A 14,273-nucleotide genomic window follows, 5' to 3' on the forward strand; every position below is an offset into this window, starting at 1 on the left:
TGAAACTATTTTCTTATTAATTACTGCTAGTAAAACTATTACAACGCATACCCCCATCTAAACTAATCTTTCATGTATGTGTAGTTGATATTATCAACATATAATGAGTGTCTTCCATATGGAAACAGAATGAAAAAGCCAAACATTGGGTTTCCCATCGCCGTGTGCGCACAGGGAGTGGGAAACGAAGGTGGATGGTGAGGGGTGGAGAGGAAGTGCGATTTACACAGGGAGTCGAGGCGTGCCTCTTCAGCAGTTTCAAACATTGTGCTGGTAGGAAGAGGACGCGCAGCAGCAGTTGTCTACATAGGTGCTTAAATTCAACAAGTAGCATCGTGACAGCAATAATAATCAGTATATTTGTGAATTTAAGGTAAAGGAATATAATTGGTGTGTGTTTTAAGTGAAAATTGCGGTGAAAAGGCGAGAAAACACCATGGGAGAAGTGCGCTCCCAGGGCGTTTGTTGGTGTTGGTTGTTCAAAAGCGTATGATCATCTTGTTTATCTTTGTACAAGAAGGAGAACGAAGTGGAGTTGCATGTTGTCGGAAGTCAGTGAAGGTGCATCACTGTAGAACGTGTGGTGTTGTTGGCAATCAGGATTTATCGATCCTGATGCCAGACGTCCATGTAGCGCTCGTCCGCCATCGCTGCTCATGTAGCGCTTGGGTTATTCAAACTCAGCCATTGGTATAATAAAATGGCACCGCAGTTATCGAACGAAGCAGGTTGAACAACTCGTGTGATGAAGTGATTCTTGGTGCGGTTGTCATGTCGTCCACTGTAATGTGAACGGAAATGTGAAGTTATGAATAAATGGAAGTGGAGGCTGGCTGGCCCGCATCTATTGGCTTTTGAGAGTGTAGTGGCCCTGACATTTCGTGTTGACATTTGGAGATCTACCGTCGTATGTATTGTGTCAGTGTTGTCTTTTTGTTGAACACATTTCAAAAGTAGTTCACGAACTACCGGATGTGTTGTGCGTCCGCACCATGATTGTTAAGCCTAACGCCGAAGGACAAAACTGCGAGACACTGATCGATTAGATTATGAAATACGCCGCCGTTTCGCAGGAGTGAATTTGGAAGTGTTTGAACGCATTGTCTGCCCAAATGAAGCAAGTTCCATTGTGTTTTGAGGTTAACTGTTGAGAAAACAGTCTACGGGAAGTGACTGAATGTTTGTGAATGTCTGCCATCGGCCTTCCCAGTATTGCGTTATGTGGCCCCGATTGGAGCGACACCTACACCTCTCTGTCACTCCCTCCCTCCCTCTGCTCCTCCTCCTGCACGCTCCCTCCCTCACCCTCCCTGTCTTCTCTCACTCCCTCGTTTCTATTCTGTCATACATCTGCCCGAGCTAGAGAGGGAGACACCTCTCGCATGAAGTTCTGATCACGTATTCCTTTTTTGTGAGTCCTTGAGATTCTGACGTCAGTACTGAAGTGTTTGGCATGAAGTGTAATTAATACAGTAACACACGAAATTAGTGGTTGGCGAATTTTGTACGTTCAGTGCTAAACTTAGTGTGTTCGTGCAAAATTGTGGAGTTCATGTGTGATTGCGAACTGTCACTTCAGAAGTGATTTGGTTATTTGAAAGATCGCACATGATTTCTATGAGAACAGAAGCCAATGTTGGATTTTACATGAGTAAGAAGAATCTAGAGGAAGAAATACAATTTCATGTGAACTGTAGAAGTGGAACAGTTATATAAGTGTGACAGTGAAAGTAATGTAAATCTGTTTGGTTAGTATCTGGTGTATACATTTTTATTATATAGATGTTCATGCCGATAGTTTACATTTGACCTCGTGGGATCGATGAGGGAGGTCGTGGATTTTGCCACAGATGTGAGCCTGACAGGGTTTGTGACAGGTGCAATATACAAAGTCTTGTACCAAATTTTGTTGTGCCGAGTTATTTAGAATGTTGTCTTTATCGTTTGCATATCATTCCGAAGCGTATCTTGACAAAGACTAGGAAGCACGGAAATGGAGCAAAACTCTCTGGGAATAGCACGCCCCGACCAGCGTTTAGTTCTACTGTACTTGTATTTAAAGTATTTCCCTATATACAGACGTGGAAATTAATAGGATTAATATGAATTACAGGTTGTTATTATTTTTTCCTAGTAAGATTAATTAATATTAGGGAATTTCCGAAAATTGTCATAGACGCGGGGAGGTCCGGCTATCTTTGTCGATAGACATTTTTTTAAAACTGCGTTAGTCTTTGCGAAGTGGAACGGTAGGCAATTGCCCTGGTGTATTGCGAGTATATGGGGATGAATATTTGTTTTGATTATATGTAGGAAAGGGAATAAGATATAGACGACCAGAAACTGGTAGACAAATGAGGTCGGTAAATCTCAAATGACACCTCCGGTGTATTTGATACTCTGATGACGCTTCTGGTAGACAGTTGAGGTAGATAATACTCGGATGACGCAGTGTCATTTACAGGTGGGATTAAGGTTAGGGAGGTTTTTTAGTGCATTAGGGAACCAAGTAAGACATTGCCATTTAGAATGTTGATAAGGAATGATAGGAATGGGTTATGTGGTGATTCCATTTGACATGTGCCTGGTACATACATGAATAGTGCTGATATAATGTTTGGAAATATATAAACATACATTTATGACAGCAGTACCTTAATGTTTAATATGTTGAATTGGTTTATAAACTAGTTGATGATACATTTTTATGGCACTTGAGTTAAGCTTTTGTATTTCATCACTGATTATCTTGATCAACACCTGTGTCCATGAGGACTATATTTAACAATGATTTTATTATAATATTGTCTTCAGTTTTTCTAAACATTGGTTATGATACAAGCAAAATAGTATTTCAGTGCATAATGAACCCCCAATTGGAATACAGTGCTGTATGTATTTTGAGGTTTCATTGCATTAGTAATATTTTGTCAAGTGGTTCCATATTTATGTATTTATACTATGAAATTAGCAGCCATGATGTCTGTTAATTGTCATTTAAAAATGTGGGGTTTACATGTGTTCTTGATGGTTTTGTATATGTCGTAGCTATATCTGCAGTGATTTCTTAATTTCAGCATAATTGGTTGCTTGCAGCTTGGGATTTACAGGCCATAGTCAAGATCAGGTACAGTTATAGACAGGAGCATCTCTGATGCTTTACAATAGTATCAACTGTTAGTAGGGAAGATTTATTATAATAGTATTGTGAGTGAGGATCCAGATTGTAGCAATTAAACAGATTTTGATATATTCCAATGATAATTATAATATGAAAATGTGTTGTTCCCTAGGTTCCCTAGTAAGTTATTAATTTTTTATGAGTGTGTATGTGATTGGGTGAGGGAGTCAGTGGTGTTGATCAGTGATGATCAGTGATGTAATGCTATTCATGTATAAAAATGGACAAGTTCACCACACGTGATGTGTGGGATTTAGCATATGTGATTCAGCAGTGTCATAGATTATAGTCTATGGTACTGCCGTTTTACGAATGTGATACTGCCAAACATAGTGGTGCAGTGAGAAAGTGAAATAGTGATGAAAATGATTCATCGTGTTAATAGTGATGAAGTGGTACAGCAAATTGGTGAGTGAAATGCATCAGTGTCAGTCATTGTGGTGCAGTAATGCTTCATTTATATTGTGTCGGTGCAACATAATTTCAGTGGCAGTGTGACTGATCAGTGTTTCAGTGGCAATGTTGTACTGTGTCAGTGATGATGTAGCACAGAAGTGCCCCAGCAGTGATGTGATGCAACATCAGTGATAGTGTGCCGTGGTTTTTAGATCTAGTGGTCAGTGATAATGTAAGTTGCTGTGACCAGTGATCACCAATTACCGAGATCGGATTACCTGCAACATTTTATAACAGTATGTCAACATGGTCTGCATAGTGTTGTGTTGTCTTTGATGATGTATGGAGGGCAGTGAGGGTGTACTGTGTGAGTGCAAGAGAATGGTATGCAAGACATTATTTATTTATTTGCATTTTTTCCATTTTATCTTTTTTTTTGGGGGGGAACCGTAAATTACTTCTTAAACAAGTAATTGGAAACGTAAAAAGTGTTATCGTCTTTTAAAATTAATCAGATTGATACATTGCTTGCCATTTACTTTTTATAATGCAGTCAATTTAATTTTTCCTTTCTACCTTGGGTTTTAGAAGTTCAGTGATTAGAATTATTAAAAGAAAATTAGAAACAAATAATAGTAACATTATTTAATTGTTAAAATTTTGAAATTGCTGACTACTATTTTGTCAACAACAACCAGTGCTTCTATCCTTGCGAACTGATATTGTATTGAAAAGGAAAAATCATAGATATTGTTGAAGAAAGATTTTAAGAGGGTAGTAGAATGTAGGGATAGTTGAAATTAAACCTTTGATCAGCATTCTCTTTTCAGTGGAGATAAATCTCCTATCATAAAAGAATGCTGTATGACTGGTCCACAGTAATATTGCCAACATCCTAAAAATGTTGATCACATAAAATTTGTGTCATCAATACTCAAGATGTAAATCATTTAAGAGCAAAGCAGAGAAATTATTAGGTTGATTAATGTTTGCAACCCTGTGTTATTAATTTGTAATCTAAAATACAGTCCATATGAATGAAAGATTCAGCTTCCACGTTTGAATGAATGCACAAGGATATGTGGGAAAGGGGTTTAATTTTGTGTGAATGGTAGGTTGTCATTGATTGTAACCCTACCTGCTTTGGGGATGGCCTTTGTTACTAGTGGTGGAGTGGGGTTGGTTGTACTTACCTCTAGTGAAATAAGAGCTTACTGGAAAAGGTAATCAGGTCTGAGAAGGTTACATGTGAAGGTATTCATTCATATTTAATATAGGTTTTGGCAGTGAGCATAGATCCTCTGTCCATGGAATATAGGATATATCAGGCCCTGTAGGTTCTGTGCTATAGGTGCGTCAGTCCTTGGAACCCCATTTTGGACAGTCATTGCTATTAATTTTGTTGGTGGCTTTATGTCAGCTAGGTTTGGTCTTGTTCTTCTTCTTTTTTCCTATTATATATATATATATTTCCTAATCAGTTGAAAAGTTGGTTCTTTCAGACTGCTAAAGACATCCAACTATTTTTTTTTTTTTTTTTTAAGATGCAGGCCTATAGGCCACTGTATCCAGAACCTCATTGATAATTTTTTTGGTGACATTGAACGTTGCTTCAAAATTAAATTTAACATCTTGTCTATCCCAGTGCTTGTCTAGATGACGTTTGAAGGAAGCCATAGTAGGAGCCTGTACAACCTGGGTAGGCAGGCTGTTCCAGATGTCCACAATCCTATATGTAAAATAGTTCTTTCTCAGCATTTTGTTGTTTTGTTGGTTTTTATACAGTTTGTAACCATGTCCCCTGGTTGCTTGTTCCCTAGTCATCAAAAGTGGTGTTGCACCTTCTTCATATTCGCCATGCATCATCTTATGTCTCAATCATATCTCCCCTAACTCTTCTATAAACTAATGATGGTAAATCTAGTTTTTTTAGTCTTTCCTCATATGTCAGGTCTTTCAGACCAGGAACCATCCTTGTAGCCCTTCTTTGGACATTTTGAATAGCTAGAATGTCTTTTTTTTCTCCAAGGGCTCCAACTTAATCTATATCCTTGATTTCCAATTATCATATTTATATTTGAACTCATGTATTGTTTGAACTTGGGCTGTACCTGTAGGTATTGTGCTGTATAGGTGCATCAATCTTTGGAATCTCATTTTGGACAAAGTCATTGCTATTAATTTTGTTGGTGGCTTTATGTCAGCTTGGCTTGGTCTTCAGTCTTTCATTATTTCTATTATATATATATACCGATCTTCCCAATCGCAAAAGTATGTTCTTCCAGACTGCTAAAGACATCTATCAAATTTTTTGCTCTTGTCTTGTATTTACACAATTGTAGTATACAGAAAAGGAGCAATGCTTGTTGGTACCCGTCTCTTGTTCTCTAATGTTTTATCATACCTAGCCTCAAATTCTTGTAGAGTTCCAACTTAATCTATATCCTTGATTTCTAATTATCATATTTAGATTTGAACTCGTATATTGTTTGAGCTTGGGCTATCACTTTCTAAACCATTGTCTTTTTTTTTTTTTTTTTTTTCCATGTGGGCTATTGGAGTGACTAACCAAGTGTGCTTATCTTTTGAAGTTAGTTTCCATTCTGATTCTTTTGTATAGGGTTTTGAATGCATCAGTTTTATGCAGTAAATTAAAGACTTGAATGACATCCTTATAGGCCACAGTCAAGCATTGTTCTGTAATGATTTATCTCTACATATAAATAATGTTGAACACTCACCTACTACTCTTTACTACCTCCAGAGTTGTGGATCAGACATGAAAATTCAGGATAGGCAGATTAGGAGGATTATTGGTTGATAAATCTAGATTAGAAGTACTGTACTAGCATTTTCTGCCCGTGTACACTTGAAGCTGGGAAATTGTGGCCACCGACTTTTTTTTTTTTTTTTTTGTAAAATCCAGTATATTGTGTTGTTTATAATTCTTGTATTTTATATTGAGATATGTTCTGTCTTTTTGAATTGGGAAAAAATACCTTGCCTATTTTCACTTTAAAGGTCAGGGCTCGGAAAGAAAAAGGATATATCTCATGTATTTGATGCCCACATTGCAGCTCTAACTGCCTAATCACTCTTTGCAGTATTGTCTCCAAGGATATAACAACAAAACACCAATATACTTTTTAACTTGTATCCCTTTGTTCTGCTACCCTACTTAGATCTTTCCCCTGCTACATATATAGTTTCAACTGTTCAGTGTTATATTGTCCCCAAAGTTAAAAGAGCTTGTTATTACCAATTACTCTGTTCTTCTTATAGGTCTAAACCATCTTCATAAAGTCCAGTTCATCTTTTCCTACTGCATTCTGTTCACATGTCTTAATTATCTTCACAAAGTTTTTTCTCTTTTTCACAATGTACCTCCCTTCTCTCTCTTTCTCTCTCTTGTTAAAAAAATTGTAAACCCCACTTGTGATACATGCTCTTCAATATTTATGTCAAAGATCTGACTGTGAAAATCAACAAGACAATAAACATACTAAAATTGGTCTCGTGATGGGGCAGTCACTGGTTGTCAGTTCTTGGTGTGTGAAAATCTAGAAGAATTACAGTTGGGGTTTGTAGAAATCTTGAGATAGAGTTTCAGCCCTTTGGGGATGCATCCTCAGATGGAGGTGAAAGTGATTGACAGGTTATGAAAATGGGAAACTGAAATTATTCTCTCTGTCATCCATCTTGAAAGACCTCCACAAGCAGGTACCTGGCATTGATCCCACCAAAGATGGATAGAGAAGAGGATCTGGGACAAATAAGTCAGTCATAAAGAATTTTAAGAAGAGCTATGTTGTCTGAAAAAAGGAAGTTAGCCTTTGAGAATGGAGGTACCCTAAACTGAATAAAAGCCTTTTGGCATTGCCATAACAAAATCAGGAAAGATGCCATCATCAAAGTTAAATGAGGTTAATTCTGTGGAAGGTCCTACCCCCAAGCAGAATGAAAACAGCTGAATATCGTCCAGAAAAAAGATTTGTAAAGATGCCATTGCAGTGAAGGGTTTTAAAAAGTAAGGAAGTGGGGAGAGTCATTAGGTGAGAGAAAGGTTCAAGATAATCATAAACCCAGAAACTAGGAATTAAGGGAAATAGGAAAAATATTATAGAAGTGTACTGTTATAATATTACATACATGCATACATATACCAAGGCTTTTTCCCCCTTACAAGGGAGGTAGCCAAAAAGGAAAAGGCATAAAGTCATTCCCACCCATTCCATCCCTGAATACACTCCACACCCCTCCACCCTCCCTCTCATCTTAGCACCTCCTGGATGACGGGTCATCCCTGCACCTTGTTCACTGCCCTGGGTCAGAAGCAGTGTCGCAAGACACAGCACATCCACAGCAAGGCCGCTTCATTAAATCGGCGACCCCCCTCTCCGTCCCCCCATGCATAAAGGCGAAGACGGGGAGAATTCCCTTCGGGCTGTGTCGAAATTTGCTCACACATGCTACCTCACCCCCCGTCCCCCCACCCATTCCACCTCATGCATCACAACATCATCCATATACACCTCCATTCCACCTCATGTATCACATCATCTATATAATATTAATAATGGTAAATGTACAACAATTCCTCAAATGTGTCCTTGGTATGCAAATGATATGACATGTAATGAATTTATTCTATGGAGTACCCGTTTTATGACAAAGAATTTTAGTTATGAGTTACATCTAGTCATTACTTTGTATATAACAATAAGTTGTAGTATCGTATTTTCTTTGTTGTATGAAAATGCAAATTAAATATGCAAATTGATATTGTGTGCAACATATTGCTTGCATATCTATATATGTATAGGCCGATATCATGATAATAGCATGGCCTAGTAGTTACTATAATAAACAAAGAAAATGGAAATCTGGACACTGCAGGCCTAGTCTCGTACTGCTCAACTGTATAATAGTTTTCCATATTGTGGAATAAATCATTATATTAAAACTGAGCTGCTGACCTGGAAAATTTTACTTGTTTCTAAAATTTGAATGTCATTTTTCCAACACTCCAAAACAGCTTTTAATCAGGTCAGCATCAGCTAAATTATGGAAGATATAAATTCATATACTTGTTAATCATTTATTTGTTTAATTTCTTTATCATCAAGTTCAGGACCTTAGAAACTTGATAAAAATTTGACCAAATACAGTCCTAGACTTTAAAGGTGGAGGGGAAATCTCCACCCTGAGCACAGATTGGTATGGGTCCAGGGTGGTCCACTGTTGCTCTGCACCATCACTCATGCTCACGCCATCACTCAGATCATTTTATATTTATATATATTTTTTTCTTTACCTAACGGTTTGGGATCGCTAATGGTTAGGTAATTAATATTAAAAAAAGAATGACCTGAGCAAAGGTGTGTCCCTGAGTGACAGTGGAGCACCTGGACCACCATCAATCAGGGCGTGTGGAGGAAAATCTACAGTTAATCCAACAGACCATTCTTGCATGCCCAAAGGCATTATTGTCATAACTAATATATGAGAGTGAAATTATGGTGTTGTCCAAGAGTGGGCATAAGGTTGATGTACAGTTGAATAGTGAGAGAAAAGATCAAGTAGTTATAGATGATTGGGTACTAGTATACATGAAAGGTTATAGGAAAGAGATTGGCCATTGAGTGAGGGAGGGAGAGAAGAGAGGAGGTGCTGTTTGACATGGTTTGGTCATGTGAGAATTCATAATTCAAAGGCTATAAGAGCAAGTAAAAGAAAGGATGGGAAGAGTGAATGTTCATCTTGTGGTCAAGATGTTGAACAAATGAAAATGTGCATATTGGGAGAAGAATGTATAGAGCAGGGCAACAACCTGTTTCATGAAAGGAATGTCCCAAGGTTGAATGGATAGAACTGTTAGGGGAGAATTGTAGTGTAAATATTTAAAGTGAGGAGTGAAAAGGATGAGCATTGTATATTGTCTTTTCTATCTTTGTGCCAGAAAAGTAGTAAAGGAGGGATTTGAGGATGGTCGTAGGAAGAATAGTAGAAGTTAGAAATGATAAGTTCGCACACAAACGCGATTGTCGAATTGACGGTGAAGATTGGAACTCCGGAAAAAATGCAATTTTCGTGGATTTCAATGATGAGGGAGTACCTGTGTTGTATTAGTAGGGAAGGGGAAAGCTCGTGGTGTAGTGGGAAGGTGAAGAAAAAGGAGAAGGGGAGGGATTATTGAGGAAAATGGAAGAAAATGAGGAAGGGGACGAATGGGCCCCGGACGTCAGAAGTAATGTAAACGAGATGTGCAGATGACACTGGTGAAGTCGAAGAAATCAGTAAAGACATAAAAATTAGAAATATAGATAAGAACAGTGTAATAGAAAGTAGAGATCATTATTTCTATGGATTTAATGAGGGAAGAGATGACAACCTCCCCCGATTAGCAAATCTAAAGGAAAAACTAACAAAAATGAATGAATCATGGGAGGTTAGGTTCAAACTTGCACTGATTACACAGAGTTGATAAATTGGAAGAACTAAAGGAGAACCAAAACCTAAATAAAGAAATATAAGAATTAAAAAGACAATTAAAAGAAGCAAAGGATGAGAATGATGAATTTAAGAGGAATAATAAAGAGAATAAAAAGTCAATAGCAAAAGAGGTAAGTGGTTGGAAAAAGGTTCAGGAGAATAGCAAAATTGAATTTAAAGATGTAGTGAAACAGATGAAGGAACACACTAAGGACACAGTTATTAAAGTGATGAGAGAGAAGGAGAATATAGTAAAAGACTTAGCAGATATAAAGAAATGTATAATTATATTAGGAATGGAAGAGAAACATAATCCAAATAGGACTACAAAAGTAAGAGATGAGAAAGAAAGAGTGAACAAGGTACTAAAAATATATCAAGGTGAATAGTAAAAAGGAAAGAAATTGAAGAAATATACTGGGGAAATACAATATATACAAGACCAGACCAATTTAGGTCAAATTCAGGTCACAAACAACAGCAGAGAATGTGTTATCAAAAACAGGAAAACTAGCAGAAAGTGATCAGTACAAACAGGGATGAAATGGGTGGGAGTGTTTTTATGCCTTTCCCTTTTTGGCTACCTCCCTTGTAAGGGGGAAAAAGCCTTGGTATATGTATGTATGTATGTACAAACAGGTATGGATAAAAAGAGAGATGAATAAAAAGGAAAGAGATGAAGAGAAACCAAAAAGAATCGAAGCTAAGGGGAAAAAACGAGAACAGAACAGTCAGACAGAAATTCTATTGGAGAGTAGTGGATATGAAAGTGAGGAAATGGCTCATATGATAGAAAAACAGAAGAGAAACAGAAAATTAAAAGTGTCTTTCACAAATATAGATGGCTTAATAACAGGCTTGATTGAACTGAATGAATACCAGATGGAAAAGGAACCTGACATAATGGGAATTGTGGAGACAAAATTGAAAGGTCCATTACCACCCAACAGTGTAGGTCATGGTGTATATAATTATTGGATTAGAAACAGAAGTAAAACAAGGTGGTGGAGTTATGTTCCTGACTAAGAAGGATATAAATGTGAGGAATGTTACATATGGAAAGAATAGAGTGGAAATGATTATGATGGAAATAGAGGACAGGGACAAGAAGAGCAGGAAGTTTGTGGTAAATTATGTGCCTCCTAAAACAGCTTCGTGGGAAGAGAGAGAACACAAGAATATGTTAGAAGACACAAAGATAACACTAAATAAGATAATGGAAGATAGAAGAACTTAAAGAAATCTGCTGGGAAGAAATGACAGTGAAGGAGGCAACCTATGGGGAAATGTACTACTTGATATGATTATAGAACATACAATGACACAAAGGATACAAGAGAATACTAGGTATAGAAATGAGGAAGAGCCATTGAAACTAGACCTAATAATTACATCAGAACCTGAAATAGTGTACAAGATTGAATATAAGACACCACTAATTGACAGTGACCATATATTAGTAGAACTGGAACTAAATTAAGAAAAATACATGAGAAAAAACAAACAATATAGAAAGGGAAGAATGATGTATGGAAAAAATTTGATAAAATGAGAAAATTGTTCAAAAAGCAGACTGGAAAAGGATATACAAAGAGGAAACAACATTAGAAGAGAAATGGAAAATTTTGACAATTTATAAGGAAGGAGTGGAAAAATATGTTCCAAGACAAAAACAAGAAAAAGGATATGTAAAATGTTGGTACAACAAAAGATGTAGACAGTTAAAAGATAAACGGAATAAAGCTTGGATAAAATGGAGGAAAGATAAACAACTCGAAAAATGGAAAATATATACTGATTATAGAAATGAGTATGTACAAGTGCGCAGAGAAGAAAAAAGAAAATACAAAAAGGATGCTATGGAAAAATATAAAAATCAACCAAAACTATTTTATAGATTTGTAAACAACAAACTGAAAAGCAAACAAGAATTAGTGAAACTATGACAAGGAGGAATAGAATACACAGAGGAAATAGAAGTGGCAGAAATTATGAACAAGCATTTTAAATTGGTGTTTATGATGGAGAACATACAACTTAGAGATGTCGAATGGGAGAGGAAAGTCCCCCCACCCCCTATGAAAGAGATAGAAGTAACAAAGAATGAAATAATGAATCACTTGAGTAATCTCGTTGTCAGAAAATTGCATGGTCCAGATGAAAGGGCAAACTGGATTTTGAGAGAATGCAGGGACAAGCTAACAGACAAAGTACACAGTCTAATGAGCTGTTCATTGAAGGAAGGAAAGGTTCCAGAATATTGGAAAAGAGCAAATATAGTACCAATATATAAGGGGGGAAACAAAGAAGACCCTACAAACTATAGACTGGTATCTCTTACAAGTACAGTAGCAAAAATTTGTGAAAGAATGATCAAAATTAGATGGGTAAAGCATTTGGAAAAAAACTATGTACTATGATTTTGTGTTTTTGTTTTAGCTCTGGGTGTTGACCTATGCATAGGTAGACTAGCATGACTTACAAATCTCAATAGAAAAATGTAGTCCTTTGTATCCTTCAGACAGCTTCTTTTTTATTTGTTCTCATGATCTCGTACCCTCCTGTTATAAACCAGGATGTTTTCTTCATTGACTTTGTCCACCCCTTTCTTGAATCTGAATTCTGCATTTCCTGTAGCAGTAGCAGATTTATTATTCAATTTCTCTCCAGTGGTTTATCAGCTAGGTTGGGTACCATTTTAGTTACTGCTCTTTATATCTCACTGTTGGTACTGTGCGGTGGCTGCATATTCTAATCTAGGGAAGATTGGGCTGTGATTTTTGTCTTTATCTTTTCATCCATGTAATGTACAGTTAATTTGTGTATTTGTTTCTTTGGGGTGTGGGATATTATGTGTTGGTTTTGGAAGACTTGTGAGTAGTATGTGGTAGGTGTTTCTTGCTGTATACTGGGTGTTGATATGTGTTGTATTTGCCAAATTGTAATGTACAGGAAAAAAATGCTTGTTGGGTCCCATCTTTGTTGCCGTCAGTCAAACTTTGCCTTGAATTTGTTTATGTTGTTTGGATTGCTAATTCCCAAGATAATGCATCTGTAGGGAAAATTGTATTTCATGCATGTAGTTGAGGTATATAGTCTTTTTCACAGCCTTGTTACAATGAAACATGCCAACTGAAGACCTTTTGGTTCATAACAAGGTTGATGGAAAAAAAGTTTGCTTTGGTGGGAAATTTTTTCTACCTTCTTCAAAGTTAAATCTTATGTCCAGACAGTTTGAGGTTGCCATTTCTCATCCATTATTTCCATGGATCTGAACACCACAGTTATGTGACATCTCCACATTCTTTGAATGAAGGCAGTTTGAATTGTTCTAGTCAATCAATTTATGACTTTCTGTGCTAGGCTGGGGACCAGTGTAGTTGCTGCCTTTCAATCTTATTCATATCATTCATTTTGCCCGGCATCACAGCTGCATGTTCTAATTGGGTTCTCTGAAATTGTTCATCTTCCTATCCATTTTATGGAAAAATACTTTATGCTTGTGTGTAGCCAGTATGAGATGCTTGTTGGGCTTGAGAGCTTGTGCACAAAATTTTGTATTCAAAATAGTAAGATGTGCTTATGCACTGTTTGTATGTGGAGCAGTGTTGTATTCTGCATTTTCTTTGTGGTATGGGGATCTTGAGCATCTCATGTCAAGATAAAGTTTGACTTGCTGTGTTCTTTTAATCCCTTTGTTGCCAAGATGTGTATTAATTCTGACATTACCAAATGGGTCCCATATAGGGAAAATGAAATAGTCTAGGGTCAGCCAGAATAAAGGGATATGGTTTTATGCTAAATTATTTGAGTGAAAATACACCGTGTGTGGTGTATATTTAGTATGTCCTTAGTCCAAATATAGTGAAGGCTTATGCTTAATGATAGTAATTGTTCCCTTAATTTTTCATAGATTGGAAACCCTCAGCCCCACAGTGGCTGGCAGTGGTCCTCAGGCCCTCCCATAGCTGTTGAGGGAAGAAACTGTGGATTGTTTTCATTGTTGTGTTAATATGGGACAGATTCAATGGTGTTGACTTATGGTAGTAGAAAGAGAATATCAGTCATTGATTGTCAGTATCATTCTCTCTCCTCTCTTTCTCATCTCTCTCCCCCCCTCTTTCTCCTCTCTCTCCACTGTTCCATTCTTGACCCATCTAGACAATAACAATTCCTTGAGTGACGGGGACCAATCCGGTGACCA

At 37.1% G+C, this 14,273-nt stretch overlaps 1 protein-coding gene across 6 annotated transcripts in view; it reads left to right on the plus strand.

Annotated features, from left to right (window-relative positions):
• The first annotated feature begins 233 nt into the window (after positions 1-233).
• LOC143027579 (SIN3-HDAC complex-associated factor) overlaps positions 234-14,273 on the plus strand; it is a 57,546-nt gene continuing 43,506 nt past the window's right edge. For 2 of the 6 annotated variants that reach the window (XM_076188902.1, XM_076188901.1), the window contains exon 1: positions 1,428-1,748. The gene's annotated coding sequence lies outside the window, so the exon portion shown is untranslated. The other 4 variants (XM_076188899.1, XM_076188900.1, XM_076188903.1 and 1 more) reach the window with 4 other exon arrangements.

The sequence above is a fragment of the Oratosquilla oratoria genome, chromosome 8, assembly GCF_046742065.1.
Source record: "Oratosquilla oratoria isolate Oo_2021 chromosome 8, ASM4674206v1, whole genome shotgun sequence".
NCBI classification, from domain to species: Eukaryota; Metazoa; Arthropoda; class Malacostraca; order Stomatopoda; family Squillidae; genus Oratosquilla; species Oratosquilla oratoria.